Here is an 18,944-nt window from a genome sequence, read left to right on the forward strand (position 1 = left end):
TTGCAACTCCTTCCAAGTACTGCCCCACAGAACCCACAGAAAGAGGTTACATACAAGCTTCACTGTCCAACCAACTCTCACGTACTCCTCTCTCCAACCAACTAACCACACTCATTATGTCTAAAGCCCCCTTTTTATTCAAGCATGGCCCAGTGCCGGGGCACATACACCTTCCTGCACCTGGCTGCTGACGTCAGGCCTGATCTTTTCCTTATCTTCATACATCTTAACTCAAGGTCCTGTGCAGCCTGCTATGAGTGCAGCAAATGTCACTACGTTTAATCCATTTCCTAACGTAAACGTCTTCATTTTTTGAGAGATCTTGTAAAATCATTTTCCTATGATTTGGGCATGACATGTGCCCAAAGTTAAAGATGGACTGTTTGGCATACAATAGGGATTTGGTTGTCTGGTGAGCGCTGAGTAACTTTCCAAAACTAGCATAATTTCTTGGAAACAGTACTTTTTTTGTGGGCCAATTTCTCAAGCAATGTTTGGGGGTGGATTCCACTGGAGGTGTTTTGTGACAGATGATGCTGACATTTGTTTGGCAAATGTTTTGCTGGGGGAGACTTGTGAGAGATTTACATGCTTAATACCCACTTGCACTGGCTTGGAGCTGTTTCTCAGGCTAACAACCTACCTCATAGGGTTGGTGTGAGGACAAAATTAGGAAAGAGAGTTGGTGGGGAGAGAGCCATGTATGTTTTGCTGGGGGTGGGAGGTGTTTTGTGAGCTGGTGCAAAAAAACATTGTTTGGTCGTGGTGGGGGAGGGTGGCCACCCATACGGGTGGGGGGGACCTCAGGTTTTGTCCCCAGGCTCCAGTTTGCCTACATACATCTCTGTATTGAACCCAGGCTAAATAACACATGTGGAAACAGCGTATGAGAGAAGTCACAATTTGGGAGTTAAGTTAATAAATGGTGTCTTGACAGATGAAGGAAGCAGAGAAGATAAACTGGAACTGCAGAGATAGTTGAGAACTGCAGCACAAGATGGTACAGGAATCAGCCTGAATCTCTCTCTCTCTCTCTCTCTCTCTCTCTCTCTCTCTCTCTCTCTCTCTCTCTCTCTCTCTGTGGGGGTGGGGGTGCGGGTGTGGGTGTGTAGGGCAATAAACATCACATCGAGATGTTTATGAAGAGGAGACTTCTAAGGTGATCTCAATTAATGCTGGCATTTTGTTTGTAGCTCATGCCCCCTCCATCTGCCAGAGAATTTGCCACTAAACTGTCAGTGTTTTCACACAGCACCCCAGCCCAAGTCAGATAAGGCACAATAAGGAACAGTCCGAGAAAGTTTTCTTTCCAGCAGGAAGGGTTTTTATCTTGTTGCTTCACAGGAACAAAACGAACCCCCCTGTACAAGCTTCACTGTCCAACAAACTCTCACGTACTCCTCTCTCCAACCAACTAACCACACTCATTATGTCTAAAGCCCCCTTTTTATTTTATTTTTTATTTTTTATTTTATTAAACTTATAGGCCGCCTATCCCCAGAGGGCTCAAGGCGGCTTCCAACATGGCTGTTACATCAACAGCAAATCAACAGCATAAAATACTAAAATCATTAAAACCTAAGAACTAAGCAGCAGTTTACAACAAAACTATAGGTTAAACAACCCAATTCATAAATTGTTTAAGACAGGCGCCCCACCGAAGGCCAATAAAAGAAAGGAAAAGGAAAAAAAAGGGGGGGAGAAAGTGGGCAGGGCCTGCAATGGAATTTATAAATAAGGCAGACCCAGCTTTAATAAGATGGAACGGCAGTCTCAGTTTTGATTTCAATTTCAGTGTCGGTAGGGGGCAGTAGATCCACGGCCGGCCTCCCCAAAAGCCCGGTGGAAAAGCTCCGTCTTGCAGGCCCTACGGAACTCGTTAAGGTCCCGCAGGGCCCGCACAGCCGGAGGTAAGGCATTCCACCAGGCGGGGGCCAGAGCCGTAAAGGCTCTGGCCCGGGTTGAGGCCAGCCGTATCATTGCAGGACCAGGGGTCACCAGTAGATCTGCCGTTGCCGAGCGCAGCGACCTATGTGGGACATAAGGGGTGATGCGGTCCCGCAGGTATGTGGGCCCCATGCCGCGTAAGGCCTTAAAGGTTAAAACCAGCACCTTGAAAACGATCCGGAACTCCACCGGAAGCCAGTGCAGATGGCACAGCACAGGGGTGATATGATCTGAATAACCACCACCTGTTAGAAGCCGTGCCGCTGCATTCTGGACCAGCTTCAGCTTCCGGATCAGTCGCAAGGGAAGGCCCACGTAGAGCGAGTTACAATAATCAAGCCTCGAGGTGACCGTCGCATGGATCACAGTGGCCAGGTCGGACTGGGAGAGATAGGGAGCCAGCCGCCGTGCCTGGCGAAGGTGGAAGAACGCAACCTGGGTAACATGGGCCACCTGGCTCTCCATTGATAATGAAGAGTCCAGGCGGACCCCCAGGCTGCGAGCCAGAGATGTTGGGGCCAACATGACCCCCTCCAGATTTGGCGGCTGAAATTCCCTCGGTCTCTCCCCCCGGCCCAGCCAAAGGACCTCCGTCTTCGTTGGGTTAAGCTTTAACCTACTCTGTCTCAACCAACCAGCAACCGACTCCAGACAGTGCTGTAGAGCTGCAGGGGCGGAGGTCGCTCCCCCCTCCATCAACAGAATGAGCTGGGTGTCATCCGCATATTGGTGACAGACCAGCCCAAAACTCCGCACCAGCTGAGCGAGGGGCCGCATGTAGATGTTAAATAAGAGCGGGGAGAGCAAGGCCCCCTGAGGAACCCCACAATTAAGTGGGGCTCTGTGGGAGGCCTCATCCCCGCACCATACCTGCTGGCCCCGACCCTGGAGAAACGAGGCAATCCATTGAAGGACGGTGCCTCGCACTCCAGAGGCAGCCAGGCGGTGGATCAAAAGGTCGTGATCGACCACATCAAACGCTGCTGTAAGATCGAGCAATACCAGCAGCGCCGATCCGCCTCGGTCTAGCTGCATGCGGAGCATATCTGTGATGGCGATGAGAACGGTCTCCGTCCCATGCCCAGCACGGAAGCCGGACTGGAAGGGATCGAGTGCCGATGTGTCCTCCAGAAAGCCCTGAAGCTGCTCCAACACCACTCTCTCAATTACCTTCCCGAGGAACGACAAGTTCGAAACGGGACGGTAATTGGCCAGATCTCCAGGATCTAAGGATGGTCTTTTTAAGAGTGGGCGGACCACTGCCTCCTTCAACCCACCCGGAAATACTCCTTGCTCAAGGGAGCAGTTAACTATATTCAACAGGTGGGGTCATAACTCCTCCCGGCAAGCTTTAATCAGCCAGGAGGGGCACGGATCCAGAGGACAGGTAGTAGGTCTAACAGCAGCTAGGGCCCTGTCAACATCGGACTCACAGAGTAGGGAAAACCGGTCCAGACTAGGACCTGAAGCCGGCGAGGGAGCCTCGAGTTCTGTTACTGTATCAAGCGTGGCCGGAAGGTCCCGGCGGAGGGATGCGACTTTATCTACAAAAAAGCTCTGAAATGCCTCACAGCCAATTGCCAATTGAGAATTTGTAGACCCCTCCACCAAAGAGGTGAGGGATCGAACGATCCGAAAAAGTTGTGCTGGGCGGGAGCTAGCAGATGCGAGGGAGGACGAGAAATGGGCATTCTTCGCCCTCCGTGTCGCCAACTCATAGGCCTTCATAAACGTCCTATAAGTTGTTCGCGTCCCTTCGTCACGGAGCTTCCTCCACACTCGCTCTAGCCGTCTGAGTTTCCGCTTCATTTGGCGCAGCTCCTCGGTATACCAAGGGGCCTGCCGTAAGCGGGGACGCAGAGGGCGCTTGGGAGCAATCTCCTCGATGGCATCAGAGAGCCTGGAATTCCAGTCTGTCACCTGCTCATCGAGGGCGCCAGGGGGCTCAGGGTCCCGCAGAGCATTCAGGAACCTATCTGGTTCCATAAGTCTCTGCGGGCGGACATAAATAAGTCCGTCGCCTAGACAGGGTTGGCGCGGCAAATCCACCCGGACCCTCAGGGCAAAATGGTCGGACCACGGCACTCTGCTAACAGAGGATACGACCATATTCACTCCTGCCCCAAAAACCAGGTCTAAAGTGTGACCGGCCTCATGAGTGGCGTCAGTGTGTAATAGGGAGAGTCCCAGCGTCGCCATGGATGACACCAGGTCCGCTGCCGCTGAGCATGAGGCAGTGTCCACATGGACGTTGAAATCCCCCAAGACAATAAGTCGGGGGAATCGCAACGTCCACTCGGCCACCGCCTCCAGCAGCCGCGGCAGGCCGTCACCGGGTGCGCTAGGCAACCGGTACACCAGGAGAACGGCCAACCTCTCCCTTGACAGCCACTCCAGTCCGGCACACTCGAACCCGGAAATTTGAGGGGCAGGGACTGCCCTGAAAGCGATAGACTCCCGGATGAACATCGCCACACCTCCCCCCCGGCCCTGTGTTCGAGGCTGGTGGACACAAGCGAAACCTGGGGGCGAGACTTCGTTCAAGGCGACCGTTTCGCCTTCTCGCACCCAGGTCTCAGTGATGCAGGCCAGGTCCACTGACTGCACCCCGAGGAAATCTCGGAGTGTCGTTGTTTTATTATTAATGGACCTGGCATTAATCAACACCAGGCTCGAAGTAGGGTATACCTGAGCCCCACTGCCCACATGCCTCGGGATAGGCCGGAGGCCAGAAGGGGGTCGAGCATAAATACATCTCCCCCCCCTTCTCTCATATGGCCCCCTCCTACCGACATATCTACCCCGTCCCCAGACCACTGGGATCCCCTGGTACCCATATTCTGCCCCCTCGCTGCCACCTCCCATAGTTAGGCCTAGTATATACTGACAATAGCCTTTTTATTCAAGCATGGCCCAGTGCCGGGGCACATACACCTTCCTGCACCTGGCTGCTGACGTCAGGCTTGATCTTTTCCTTATCTTCATACATCTTAACTCAAGGTCCTGTGCAGCCTGCCATGAGTGCAGTAAATATCACGACGTTTAATCCATTTCCTAACGTAAACTTCTTCATTTTTTGAGAGATCTTGTAAAATCATTTTCCTATTGTTTTCTTTATTTGAATTATTCTGTTTGGCGACAGTTCTTTGCTTAGTAAATGTGCTGTTCTGCTTCCCAGGTGGTTATTTAGGTGCCCTGCACCCGGCCAAAGCAGAATGTAAGACTCACTGACTCAGTTAACAGTTCAACAGTTCAACAGTTATTCGCCATCTGCATTTTAAATGATTAAGGAATTTAAGCGCTGCATTTTAATAACTTAATATTTAGTATTGTATTTTATCTGTCCACTTGTCTGTTTCATGTTGTAAACCGCCCTGAGCCCTTTGGGGGAGGGCGGTATATAAGTGGAATGAATGAATAAATAAATAAACAAACAAACAAACAAACAAACAAACAAACAAACAAACAAACACTTAAAGCTTTAATTGTAACAACGTTGACAGACCCTGACTCCTCCCGGATCTAACTAAATAAAGGTTACTTTGTTGCAGAAACTTTCTGGAGTCTGGAATTTATTAACGTAAATACTGTGAGCCTAGAACATCTTTGACTGTCTAACTTGTTGCTGCCACCCAGTTTCCGTTGGCACCTAACTGCCAAAACCAGACGGGTTGCTGGGTAATAACTGCCGTAGAACACCAACCCTGGGGCTTCTTAAAGGGACAGAACTAAATTAGGTTCCCTCCCACTGAATACTATACAAAACATAGCTAAACCCATACTAACTGTGGGGAAACTAAATCTTAAAGGGGAAATAAACAAAGGCTCTGTAGGGGCATGACATGTGCCCAAAGTTAAAGATGGACTGTTTGGCATACAATAGGGATTTGGTTGTCTGGTGAGCGCTGAGTAACTTTCCAAAACTAGCATAATTTCTTGGAAACAGTACTTTTTTTGTGGGCCAATTTCTCTTTTTCTGCTCACGAGTCCTCAAGAATTAATTAATTACTTATGTTGAAATCCTAGACCATGACATTACACACATGTATAAACATCTAAACTCCTAATTACTGTGTTGAATTATCCACCCCTCCACTTGATTATTTGTTTTCTGCTTGTTATTAGAAGTATAAAAAATCTCAGAGTAAAATTTATTCTATTGAAAATTCTATGCCTCCCACGTAAAATCCAGCCCTTCTCCAGCTCATTGACCTTCTACTGTTCTCTTTACAGGCCTCACCAAACTACCTTCTCTGTCTGCTGAGCCGCATAAACTGGGTCCAACATAGCTTTATGGTCATCATACACAGATATGGAAGAGGAAGCAAACTGTCCCATCTGCTGGGAGTTCCTAACAGACCCAGTAACCCTGGACTGTGGCCACAATTTCTGTCGGGGTTGCATCACTGACTACTGTGACACATGGGAAGAACTGGGGGACTTGGAGTGTCCTGTCTGCAAAGCTGAGATCCAGAAAGGGAATTTCCGCACAAACTGGCAGCTGGGAAGCTTAGTAAGAAAAATGAAAGAAAAGAGAGTTCATGCAAGAAATCCAGGGACAGAAGAGGCTGATGACCCACATGAGGTATGAAGTAAGGGCTGAAATAGATGATACATCTGACATGAAAGGGGAACATGGGTTCCTGACCTACTCATAGGACATTTGTACATGCATTACTTACCCCACGGCTTTTTGCTTTGCAGTGGGTTTTTTTGGGGTTTTTTTTTTTGTTCTGTGAGGCCAGAACTCAAGTCCGGCCTGCGCAGCTGTTTTGAGAAAAGATAGGTTAGAAAACAAACCCCCCCAAAAGCATCAGACAGACAGAAGGTGAACTCTCCCAAGGAAGAGGTACGCTCTGGGTGCTCTCGAAAGAGAGACATCCCCCTTCTGGGTGTTCTAGAAAGAGAGAGACACCCACCATAGGAAAGACCTTAGTCTTTATAGATACAAAGAATACATAAGTCACAGTTCATCCCCATACCCAAGTACATAATCCCATTGGATGATTCTGTCTCCTTGTCACATTAAGACAGCCTCTATTCTACGTGTCACATTCCTTCTGTTACACAAACACTGCTTGCTGTTTGCTCACGTCCCTCTGCCCATATGCAAACGGCTGCAATAAAACTAACTTCTGTTTCCAAGATTAACCTGTTTTCCTACTTTTCTAAGTTTGCTCCTGAAGAGAGATACCTCCCCAGGGTATGCAAGTTTTACATCCCATTCTTTAAGATCATAAAACTTCCCTTTTCCCAGTTTGAAATGATGTTACTTTAACAGATTATAGAAACATTGATTCTAACACTTATACCATTCAATTCTAAAACAGTAGAATTATAGTAAAATACCAGTAAATATGAATCTCTCATTATCATTTCTGTGTTCATTTAACATATATAGAAAAACTTTTTCCATTTAACTAATCACATTCATTTCTATTCTAACCTCTGATCTCTTTTATGATTCTGTTTATTCATGTAGCTATCCCCTATAGCTGGTTCTAACAAAAACAAAGTTATAAATATATATGTCTTCTGTCATGTATTAACCTTTAGTGACAAGATCTTAAAGATATTTATCTTTGCTTGCCTGCATAACTGCTAACATGCAGTTTGACCTGCTGCTAACATACAGTCCTACTGGTCTCTGTACAGAAACCCCATTTTGATTCTTCAAATCTTTGGTTCCTACAAAATCCATATTCCTTGATCAAGTATAAATTTTTAGGCATTCGGCCCAGTTCCTGTAACCTCAGCTTGTGGGTTCTGTGGGGCAGTACTTGGAAGGAGTTGCAAAGAACCAAATTTAAACAAAACAGTTTACTTCTCTTTACAAATAACATTAAACATCAACATTTAACATTACAATTCAAGGTCCTGTTCAGGTTGCATTTCAAGTCCTTCTAGTTACAGTCTACTGATACTGCCAAGTCCAATTCTTCTTTGCAAGTGGGTTGGCTCCTGAAGACTCCAAGGGCTTGATGAACAGGATGCAACATGATGAAGGTTTCCAGGAGAACTCTCACCCATTACAACCACAAAAAGAAACCCTGAAACAATAAACTCCAACATTTACAACATAGCAAAAACAAACAACTACCTTCCCAGTAGTTCCCAATAATATTGCAGTTTACCTTAACAAGGTGTTAAGGGCTTATAGAAATCAAGGTCCGAGTCTGGTAGCCTTGTCTTCTCCAAAGAGCTCTGCAGTCTTTCTGATGCTCTGAGTCTCCACCCCCTTACTGGTTCAACCCATTCTGGGCATGGGGGTTACATTCCCACAGTTCCATATGGTCTTTTTCTTCTCATACTCCTGCCTGTCAACAGGGGCAAACCTTTAAATCCTGCATTCTGTCTTGTTTTTCTGAAACCTTCATTTGAGGAGGCTGCCTTCCTGTCATCTGTGCTTTAGCACATGTTTGCTACACTATGTCAATTTCATTCAGGGCCCCTCGTTCCAGTTATAGATCTTTAGAGTTAAAACGAGCAAACAAAAAAGCCCTTCTGATCCTTCTGAAAATCTGCCCAGAAGAGTGGGAAGAACCTCTGTGGTGTGGGTAGAGGAAGGTAGCGAGGAGCCAGAAAACCTGAGGGAAGCTAAATGCACAGTATTCTAATTCGCTTTCCCTGTGAATGGAGAGAAAAAGTCACTCTTTCAGAGCTTTCAGAAACCATGGGAATTCTCTCATCTGAGGAGGGGTGAGTTCCACCCTAAAGGGAATGCAAGCTCAAAGCAAAGGAGACCACATACTGGGATGTGTAAATAGCAATAGTCATACCTTTGATCACTGTAACATAGTTTTGTTACCGCCACAGGAAAATAAAGAAATAAGTTCCTGAAGTCAGGTTGCCTGGCTCCACTGGCTCCACGCCCAGATGCGGAGACTTGTGTGGTTCAGAAGCCTTCATAAGGTTCACAAAGAATGTATATGTATGATTGTGCCAATGCTATATGATTTCCCTTGTGTTTGTGCCATTCTAGGATGTAATAAATGCCCCTTCTAAGCTGAATTTAGGATGTGCCTGCAGTTTAGGATGTTAGTTTAGTTAGGTTCTTCAGTTAGTTTAAGGTTTTGTTATTGTTAGATTTAAGAAAGCCATGCCAATAGGCATCTGTAAAGTCTTGCCCATAAGTAGAAGTACATGTGTTTATCCTTTAAGGTTTCCCTAATGTTTAAGTTAGAAATGTTATTTTTGAAATTTGTGTCTGATAGTAAAAGCAGTAGCCATGCACATAGGTAAGGGGGGAGGGTGTTCTCGGGTTTGAACCCCCACCCCATTAATGTCCGAAGCTCCGCCCACCCGTTTGTGGGTTTTTTAAACGTTTTAGTGCTTTTTCGGCTTTTGGCCTGCAGGGGGTGCATTGTTTGGGCTATCAGCACCAAACTTTCAGGGATTGTTTGGGGGACTCTCCTGATGATACTACCCGGGTTTGGTGAGGTTTGGTTCAGGGGGTCCAAAGTTATGGACTCCCAAAGGGGGTGCCCCCATCCTCCATTGTTTCCAATGGGAACTAATAGAAGATGGGGACTACACCTTTGAGGGTCCATAACTTTGGACCCCCTGAACCAAACTTCACCAAACCTGGGAGGGATCATCGGGAGAGTCTCTTATTGATACCACCTAGGTTTTGTGAAGTTTGGTCCAGGGAGTCCAAAGCTATGGACTCCCAAAGGGGGTGCCCCCATCCCCCATTGTTTCCAATGGGAGCTTAGGAGATGGGGCTACACCTTTGAGGGTCCATAACTTTGGACCCCCTGAACCAAACTTCACCAAACCTGGGTGGTATCATTAGGAGAGACTCCTAAAGATACCCTGAAAGTTTGGTGCTTCTAGCTTAACCATTGCACCCCTGACAGCAGGCACCCCCCAAATTTCCCCAGATTCTCCTTTTAAATCCACCCCCTTCGGCATGGATTTAAAGGGAGAATCTGAGGTCCTCAGTTTAGAAGAAGAGTTTGGATTTATACCCCCCTTTCTCTCCTGTAGAAGACTCAAAGGGACTTACAATCTCCTTGCCCTTCCCCCCTCACAACAAACACCCTGTGAGGTGGGTGGGGCTGAGAGAGCTCCGAGAAGCTGTGACTAGCCCAAGGTCACCCAGCTGGCATGTGTGGGAGTGCACAGGCTAATCTGAATTCCCCAGATAAGCCTCCACAGCTCAAGTGGCAGAGCAGGGAATCAAACCTGGTTCCTCCAGATTAGAATGCACCTGCTCTTAACCACTACGCCACATTGAAAGTGATGCTGTTTCAGGGTGGGGGATAATCCACCCCCAAACAGCATCACTTTCAATGTTGTTTAACTAGGGAGCCCAGATTCTCCCTTTAAGGTGGATCTAGTTTAAACACCATTGAAAGTGATGCTGTTTGGGGGTGGATTCCTGCATCACAGCAGCTGCCCTGGGGGCGGGGGGCGCAAAACTCAGATTTTGCACCAGGCTCCATTTTCCCTCTATGCCTCAGCCCAGAGGGGAGGGGCAGGGGAGGGAAGGGCAGGGCAGGGCAGGGCAGGGGAGTCTGCCATCCCCGACCTCGGAGAGCTGCTTTTATAAGCGCTAGGCCAGGGGCGGGGCTTGGGGAGGCGTGGCCATGCCCTGGGGCGGGTGGGGGTGTGGCCCCCCAACCCCCCCCCCATAAAAAATCTATACCTACGTCCCTGGCAATAGCCAGTTAAGGTCTGATATTAAGGGACAAGGAAGTGAGCTCTGGAATGTAGCTCAGACCAACGCCCAGCCGACTCTTTGATAAGGACAACGACCCTCTTTGGAATTACAAATCAAATCTGCAGCCAGCACCCAGAGGTCTCCCAGCCGTTGGGAGACGTGCAGGAACTACCATTGGACAGTTTGAACTTTTCTTTGTTACAGCATGGGGAAGCAGGACCCTTAGGGCATCACTGACAGGCACAGCCACCTGATAGGAGACAGCTGGGTGTGGTGGGAAGCCCATCTGGATTTCGTGGACAATAGACGCTATCTGCTATCCGTTCAGGACCATTGCAAAATCCCGTGGAAAGACGCCTGACAGCGAGATTTGGGTTTCCCATTCAGAAAAGTGTAACTGTATCTGGTTTGTAAACTGTTTGTTTCATGATTGGTGTTTTGGGGCGAGGGACTTGCCCCCTCCCCTCCCCTTTGCCCCCTTTGAAGTTTGGGAATAAAAGTTCTTGCACTGCGTTGCAAGGGCGCGATTCTCTCCTGACCGAGCTGTGACCACCATCTGCAATAAAATTCTTTTGCTTGAAGAACGCCTGCTTTCTGCGCCTCATTAAGTTGCTGAGCTGAAATCACTTATTGTTACCTGGCAAGTCGCGGTAACAGTTTGAAAGCTTTGTGTTGCTCCTGCAGGTTCGAAACACTGCAAAGGGGGAGGAAGAGTAGCAGCCTTCCCTCCTGAGCCATTTTTTCTAGTGAAAATGACTGGTCATGTGTAACGAAAGAAAGGGACAGGCAGCTCCTCCCCAAACCCAGCCAACCCTTCCTTCCCATGCAGAAGCAATACAAAGATATCAAGGCGAGTTCCAGAGATTGAATGTCTGACTCTGAGTTCAGTCTGGCAACAATGTGCTGAACTGTGTCAGCCATATTGATTCTTTTGACCCTCAGCTGGTTCCTGGCTAGTAGAGTCCTTCCCTTTTCTTAGGGAGAAACATTTCCTTCTAATATAGTAAGAAAGGAGGCCTCCCTCTGTGCTGCTGATAGAAAGTGTACAGGCCACACAGGCATTCTGCTCTTCGTAATAGTTAAGTATTTTAAAGTCCAATTGATTGCAGGTCCCAGTTTCTATACCGTCTACCTCAAAAAAGCAATAGGATGGTGTGAAGGAAAAGTGGTTTGTGGTGCCCTCCTTTCCTTGTAACATACAGAGAAAACAGGGTTCTCAATTCCAGATACTCTGAAACCACTGAGTTTTTAAAGATTTTATTAAAAAGAAAGAAAATATAGAAAAGATTATGTTATACATAGATTTCTTTCAGCTACAACATAGTTCCAAGCCTGAGTTAAACAGGTCCTTTTCCGTTCCAAGGTTGGATCAGAATAATATTCCCTTTCAAATCCCTGTGATCCAAGTCATGGCCTTTTTGCCATTTGGCACCTTAGATCAATCTTGTTGATCTGGCAGATTGGATTTTTAAAGAATGTTGTCCTGGAAAATCTAATTTGTGGAGCAGCAGTGGCGTAGGAGGTTAAGAGCTTGTGTATCTAATCTGGAGGAACCAGGTTTGATTCCCCGCTCTGCCGCCTGAGCTGTGGAGGCTTATCTGGGGAATTCAGATTAGCCTGTACACTCCCACACATGCCAGCTGGGTGACCTTGGGCTAGTCACAGCTTCTCGGAGCTCTCTCAGCCCCACCCACCTCGCAGGGTGTTTGTTGTGAGGGGGGAAGGGCAAGGAGATTGTAAGCCCCTTTGAGTCTCCTACAGGAGAGAAAGGGGGGATATAAGTCCAAACTCTTCTTCTTCTTCTTCTTTATTTTATTTATAATTAATTTTATATACCACCCCTCCCCCGAAGGGCTCTGGGCGGTGAACAGCACAATAAAACAACAATTACATTAAAACCCCATTAAACATAAACATGGTTTTATAACCCTATTAAGGAACAAAGGGTCTTGTTGTTTATGACCTATCCAAGCCATGTCAAGAAGAGACCAAAATGCTTTTCAGGCTGGGATGAGTTACTGCTAAATAAATGTGAAAGAAAAGTACACTTTCTTCACATGCCCCCTCTAAAGATGGCATTTGTGGGCTTAATGTCTGCAAATTGCAACTACTAACAAATAAAAAGGTCTCACATGGTCAGGCAATATCAACCATCTCTAACTAATGCAAGGTCCTTCTAACTACACACATAATATTGGTAGAAAAATTGTTGGTACAGCACAACTGTTCTGATGAAGAATATGAGAGGGAACACAAACGGTGGCAAAAGAGAAGCAAGTTAGCTGTAAGGGAGGCAAAAAAATATTATGAGGAACGCAGGGCTGCGAACATCAAAACCAGCAACAAACAGTTCTTCAAGTACATCAAAAGCTGGAAGCCAGCAAGGGAAGCGGTAGGCCCGTTAGATGACAAAGGAACAAAGGGTGTGCTAAAAGATGAAAGGGAGATTGCAGAGAAGCTGAATGAATTCTTTGCATCTGTCTTCACCCAAGAGGAGGTGAGGAAAATTCCTGCACCTGAACCAAGCTTCTTAGGAGGCGATTCTGAGGAACTAGCGAAGATAGTGGTAGACAAGGAAGAAGTTCTGGCAGCCATTGATAAACTAAATGCTACCAAATCCCCTGGCCCAGTTTGCATTCACCCAAGAGTTCTTAAAGAGCTCAAGCATGAAATTGCTGATCTTCTCACTTTAATATGCAACTTATCCCTGAAATCAGGCTCCATCCCTGAAGACTGGAAGATGGCCAATGTCACACCAATCTTTAAGAAAGGATCTAGGGGGGACCCGGGAAATTACAGGCCAGTCAGTTTGACATCTGTTCCTGGTAAATTAGTAGAATCTATCATTAAAGATAAAATTATAAAACATGTAGAAAAGCAAGACCTGCTGAGAAAGAGTCAGCATGGCTTTTGCAGAGGCAAATCCTGTCTTACAAACTTACTAGAGTTCTTTGAGGGTGTAAACAGGCATGTGGACAGGGGTGAACCGGTGGACATTGTCTACTTGGATTTCCAAAAGGCTTTTGACAAAGTTCCTCACCAGAGACTGTTGAGAAAACTCAGCAATGAAGGAATAAGAGGGGAAGTCCTCCTATGGATTAAAAACTGGTTGAGGAACAGGAAACAAAGGGTGGGTATAAATGGGAAGTTCTCACAATGGAGAGATGTAGGGAGTGGTGTCCCCCAAGGATCCGTTTTGGGACCAGTGCTCTTTAACCTATTCATAAATGACCTGGAAGTAGGGGTGGGTAGCGTGGTGGCCAAGTTTGCAGATGATACCAAATTATGTAGTGTGGTGAGAACCGCAAAGGATTGCGAAGAGCTCCAAGCGGACCTTGATAAATTAGGTGAGTGGGCTCAGAAATGGCAAATGCAGTTCAATGTAGCAAAATGTAAAGTGATGCACATAGGGGCAAAAAATCCAAACTTCACATACACGCTACAGGGGTCAGTGCTATCAGTCACAGACCAGGAAAGGGATTTGGGCGTCTTAGTTGATAGTTCCATGGGAATGTCAACTCAATGCATGGCAGCTGTGAAAAAGGCAAACTCTATGTTGGGGATAATTAGGAAAGGAATTGAGAATAAAACTGCAAAGATTGTCATGCCCTTATATAAAGCCGTGGTGCGACCGCACTTGGAGTACTGTGTTCAGTTCTGGTCGCCACATCTCAAAAAGGATATTGAAGAGATAGAAAAAGTGCAGAGAAGGGCAACGAGGATGATTGAGGGACTGGAGCACCTTCCTTATGAGGAGAGGCTGCAGCGTTTGGGACTCTTTAGCTTGGAGAGAAGACGTCTGAGGGGAGATATGATTGAAGTCTATAAAATTATGCATGGGATAGAAAATGTTGACAGAGAGAAATTTTTCTCTCTTTCTCACAATACTAGAACCAGGGGGCATACATTGAAAATGCTGGGGGGAAGAATTAGGACTAATAAAAGGAAACACTTCTTCACGCAACGTGTGATTGGTGTTTGGAATATGCTACCACAGGAGGTGGTGATGGCCACTAACCTGGATAGCTTTAAAAGGGGCTTGGACAGATTTATGGAGGAGAAGTCAATCTATGGCTACCAATCTTGATCCTCTTTGATCTGAGATTGCAAATGCCTTAACAGTCCAGGTGCTCGGGAGCAACAGCCGCAGAAGGCCATTGCTTTCACATCCTGCATGTGAGCTCCCAAAGGCACCTGGTGGGCCACTGCGAGTAGCAGAGAGCTGGACTAAATGGACTCTGGTCTGATCCAGCTGGCTTGTTCTTATGTTCTTATGAACCCATAATGGTACTTTGCAACTTTGCTTATTTGTTGCCTTCACTAAGGGCTGAAGTACTAATGTTTTACCAGTCTAAGTCCTCTTGTAGCCAGCCCCACCAATGCCGAACTGAGCTGGTGAGCCTGCCGGAGGCTTGCCAGCCAAAGCAGCCACTCCCCCCCCCCAGGGCCCAACCCACTGAGGTAATATACAGCCTTCGTAATGAGTCCCTCACCCCTGCCATAGAACAGGTTTCCCTGCCCAAGGGAGGCTAATATTTAGGCTTGGTCAATAGCCTAGACATTCGGTAAAATTTGGATTTGGATTTATTCAGGCATAAAATTATCTGTATGCCCGAATAAGACAAATAACACATTTAGATATGCTCGAATATTCAGGTATACCTGAAAAATCCGAGTGATTTTTTTGTATTTTTGGTGTTTTTCAAATTTGTGCCTGCAGGGGGTGCAATTTTAAAGCTAATGGCACCACAATTTCAGGGTATCATCTGGAGACTGTCCTGATGATGCCAACCAAGTTTGGTAAAGTTTGGTTCAGGGGTTCCAAGGTTATGGACCCCCAAAGGGGGTGCCCCCATCCCCCATTGTTTCCAAAGGGAGCTAACAGGAGATGGGGGCTACCCCTTTGAGCAGTGGTTCTCAACCTTCTTAATGCCACGACCCTTTAATACAGTTCCTCATGTTGTGGTGACCCCCAACCCTAACATTTATTTGTTTTACAGATGGAGAACACTGATGCAGAGAGTCTTTGGCGACCCCTGTGAAAGGGTCGTTTGACCAAAGGGGTCCCGACCTCAGGTTGAGAACCACTGCCTTTGAGGGTCCATAGATTTAGACCCCCTGAATCAAACTTCACCAAACTTGGGTGGTATCATAAGGACAGTCTCTGGATGAGACCCTGAAATTTTGGTGTCAGTTGCTTTACAAATGCACCCCTGACAGGAACCCCACAAAATTTGTGTAGATTCTCTGCTATGCAGTGCATTTACTTCTGGGGGTTCAATTTTATGGGCCCCTAAAAGGTTTATTTTGTTTCCCTGCTCCTACACATGAAGCCTTCTGGCTGAGTTCTTCAGAACACTCCCAACACACTCCCCCCTACTGTCCCCAGAATCAAAGTTACCAAGACTGGATGCTATTACCAGGAGGGCCTCCTGGAGCCACCTTGAAAGTCTGGTGCCTCTATCTTCAAAAATGTGCAGCCTGCACAGAAATTCCTCATTTGGTACAATGGAGCCAGTACAGAGCAGACTCTGCCAGGCTCTTCAGCAAGTTCTATGGTGGGAAAAATTAACTAACTTTTCCCACCATAGATTTCAGTGGGGCTTGATGTTAGGGCCAGCTGGCTCTGTACTGGAGATTTGGGAGGGGGGCTCTAGGTGGTTGTTTTGGATAGGGGCGCCTAATTTCCCGCAGGGTTGCTGGTGTAAGTCTCCTGAAAGGAACCAGCCAACTTTGCTAAAGTTTGGATGGCTGGGCACTTATTCTGTGGGCATCAGGTTCACCTTCAACTGGGTGTCCACAGCATTTGCCCCTCCCAAGCAAACTGTAGCAAAGTTGGCTGGTTCCTTTCAGGAGACTCACACCAGCAGCCCTGGGCAGATTATTTTTCCCAATACAAATATATCTGTTGCACGACAGCTGTCGTGTCTAATAAAGTTATTATTCATATACTTTTGTATTTGTCTTATTTCTCATTACAATCATCATATACATCAATGAAACCCTTTATTTGATTCATACATATATATTCTTTTCAAGTCCACAAGAAATCCAACTATAAGGTTCTTCTCAATCTCTTTTTTTATGGAATTCAATATCAACTATTTCGTCAACATTCCAAAGGTAAGTGTCCAATGTGTAACACTCTATAGGTCCATTACATAACTTCCATTCAGGTAAGTGTCCTATACATTAGTCCATAAGTTCCAAATGATGATTTTTAAATAATAAATTTTTGTATTTTTAAGGAGATAGTTGTTATTGAATTCCATAAAAAAAGAGATTGAGAAGAACCTTATTGAAGTCGTCACGAGCGACGCAATGAAGAGACAAGATGCAGCAATATCATCCGGTGGAGAGAAGCCAGCGGCTACTCTGCCGAACTAGCGGTCCCTGGCACCTTTTATTAGGGTTTTTGGGAGGTGGGTTGGAAGGCGGGAGAGCGGGAGAATATTGGGCAATACATGAATCATAGGGGCTGCGTACGTGCGGGAGGAAACGCTCCTGTCTGGGCCTAATCCATACCTGGGGGTATGCACCTTTTGTCCCTTTGTCCAGGACCCGTGAGTCATGGGGTCTTATGATCAGTGAGTCTGCTTGCCCGAGGGGTAACAGATGGCACAGGCGTTCCCGCGCACTTTCTGAGACCCTACGAGGTTCGCTGGCTCACCCCAACATCTCCCCATTTCTAACAATTTAAGGCAAGGACCGAATCAGCTAATAATTTGGAGGAGCGTTTGCATCCCGGGGAACTCTCTCAAACTGATTGAGCTGTTTGTGAAGCATTAGAGCTTGGTTCCTACGCAGAGGAAAGTCAAAGGGTTTCTTACACATATTACAAGCAACGTTGTTACAATTAAAGCTTTAAGTATTGAACTGTTAACTGAGTCAGTGAGTCTTACATTCTGCTTTGGCCGGGTGCAGGGCACCTAAATAACCACCTGGGAAGCAGAACAGTCTAACTTGAATGTTTCCAGTTTCCAAAAGGCCGAATTGAAAGTTTTCAGTCGGTGAGAAGCAAGGCAGGGAGCCTTTGCAGTAAAGGAACAAAGAAAGTCTGCCTAGCAACAGTAAGAGATTGGTTCCTACAAGCCCTAAAGTAGCTGGGCATAGGAAAATTTAAGACCGTTTCCGCACGGGCGGAATATGGCGGCCTGGGGACGGCAAAAACACAGTCCCTAGGCCGCCGTTCGCACAGGGGGCGCAGCTGCATTGCAGCCGCACTGCCCTCACGCTGCCCGACCGGCGCGAAGCCGGCTTTTCCCGAGTGCGCTGGGAAGCACACTTTTGTGGAAACGCCGGCTTGAAGCCGCTGCCGTGCGAACGGCAGCGGCTTCAAGGCACCTCCCCCCCACTCCCTCCCTGCACTTACCTTGTCCCCGGGCCTCCGGCGCGTTGCCGAGGCCTGGGGACACGCCCCCCTGCCCTGCGACGCAGGAGCAGGCACGCAGGGCCGGGGGGCGTGTCCTCAGGCCTCGGTGACGTGCCAGAGGACCGGAGACATGCCGGATCGGCCGGGCGACAGCGCTCTGACGCGCCGTCGTCCCGGCTCTTTCTGGGACCGTTCATGCAAATGGTCCCAGCGTCGTCAGGTCGGCATCGAGTACGCTGACCCAGTCGCTTCCGCCTCCGTGCGGAAACGACCTAAGTTTTCTTTGCTAGGAGCACTGGCGGAAGAGAGAGATTGGTTCCTACAAGCCCTAAGGTAGCTGGGCATAGGAAAATTTAAGTCTTCTTTGCTAGGAGCACTGGCAGAAGTAAGAGATTGGTTCCTACAAGCCCTAAAGCAGCTGGGCATAGGAAAATTTAAGTTTTCTTTGCTAGGAGCACCGGCAATGCAAGAAAGAGAAGAAACTCACTCAGAGCCAACAAGCTCTATTTCACAAAGCAATGCTAGAAATAAAAAGCTCACTACCAAAATGTTAGCATATTTGCAAGATCAGGTGAATGTATTGCAGCTCAGATGCTCTAAGGTGTGGCAAGACCTCATAGAAAGGTCTCTTTCTCATAGTGTCCTGCAAAGTGCCACGGGCCGCATTCGCATGGGCATGCCAGCACAGATCCCTCTTACCTTTTCTCCTGGATGCCATCACACTGGAGAGGCCAGGGAACATGCCCCCGTGGCCATGGCAACGCCTCTAGGGCCAGAGGCCAGGAAGCATGGCCCTGGCCTCTCCAGAGTGACGGTAGCCAGGGGACAAGGTAAGAGCAATCTGCTCCGACAGGGGAAAACGCTGGGGTCCACTCGGTGCTGTTCGCTTGGCACCAGATGGATGCTGCCGTTTTCCGAAAAACGTCATTATGGGGGGGAATGCACCGCTGCCACTGTGCT

The 18,944-nt window shown here is 47.4% G+C and overlaps 1 protein-coding gene across 1 annotated transcript in view; it reads left to right on the plus strand.

The window, feature by feature from the left end:
• The window catches only part of LOC125429982 (E3 ubiquitin-protein ligase TRIM7-like), a 120,551-nt gene that overhangs the window by 77,346 nt on the left and 24,261 nt on the right, over nt 1-18,944 (plus strand). The window lies entirely within an intron of this gene.

This window comes from Sphaerodactylus townsendi, linkage group LG03 (assembly GCF_021028975.2).
Source record: "Sphaerodactylus townsendi isolate TG3544 linkage group LG03, MPM_Stown_v2.3, whole genome shotgun sequence".
In the NCBI taxonomy this organism is placed as follows: Eukaryota; Metazoa; Chordata; class Lepidosauria; order Squamata; family Sphaerodactylidae; genus Sphaerodactylus; species Sphaerodactylus townsendi.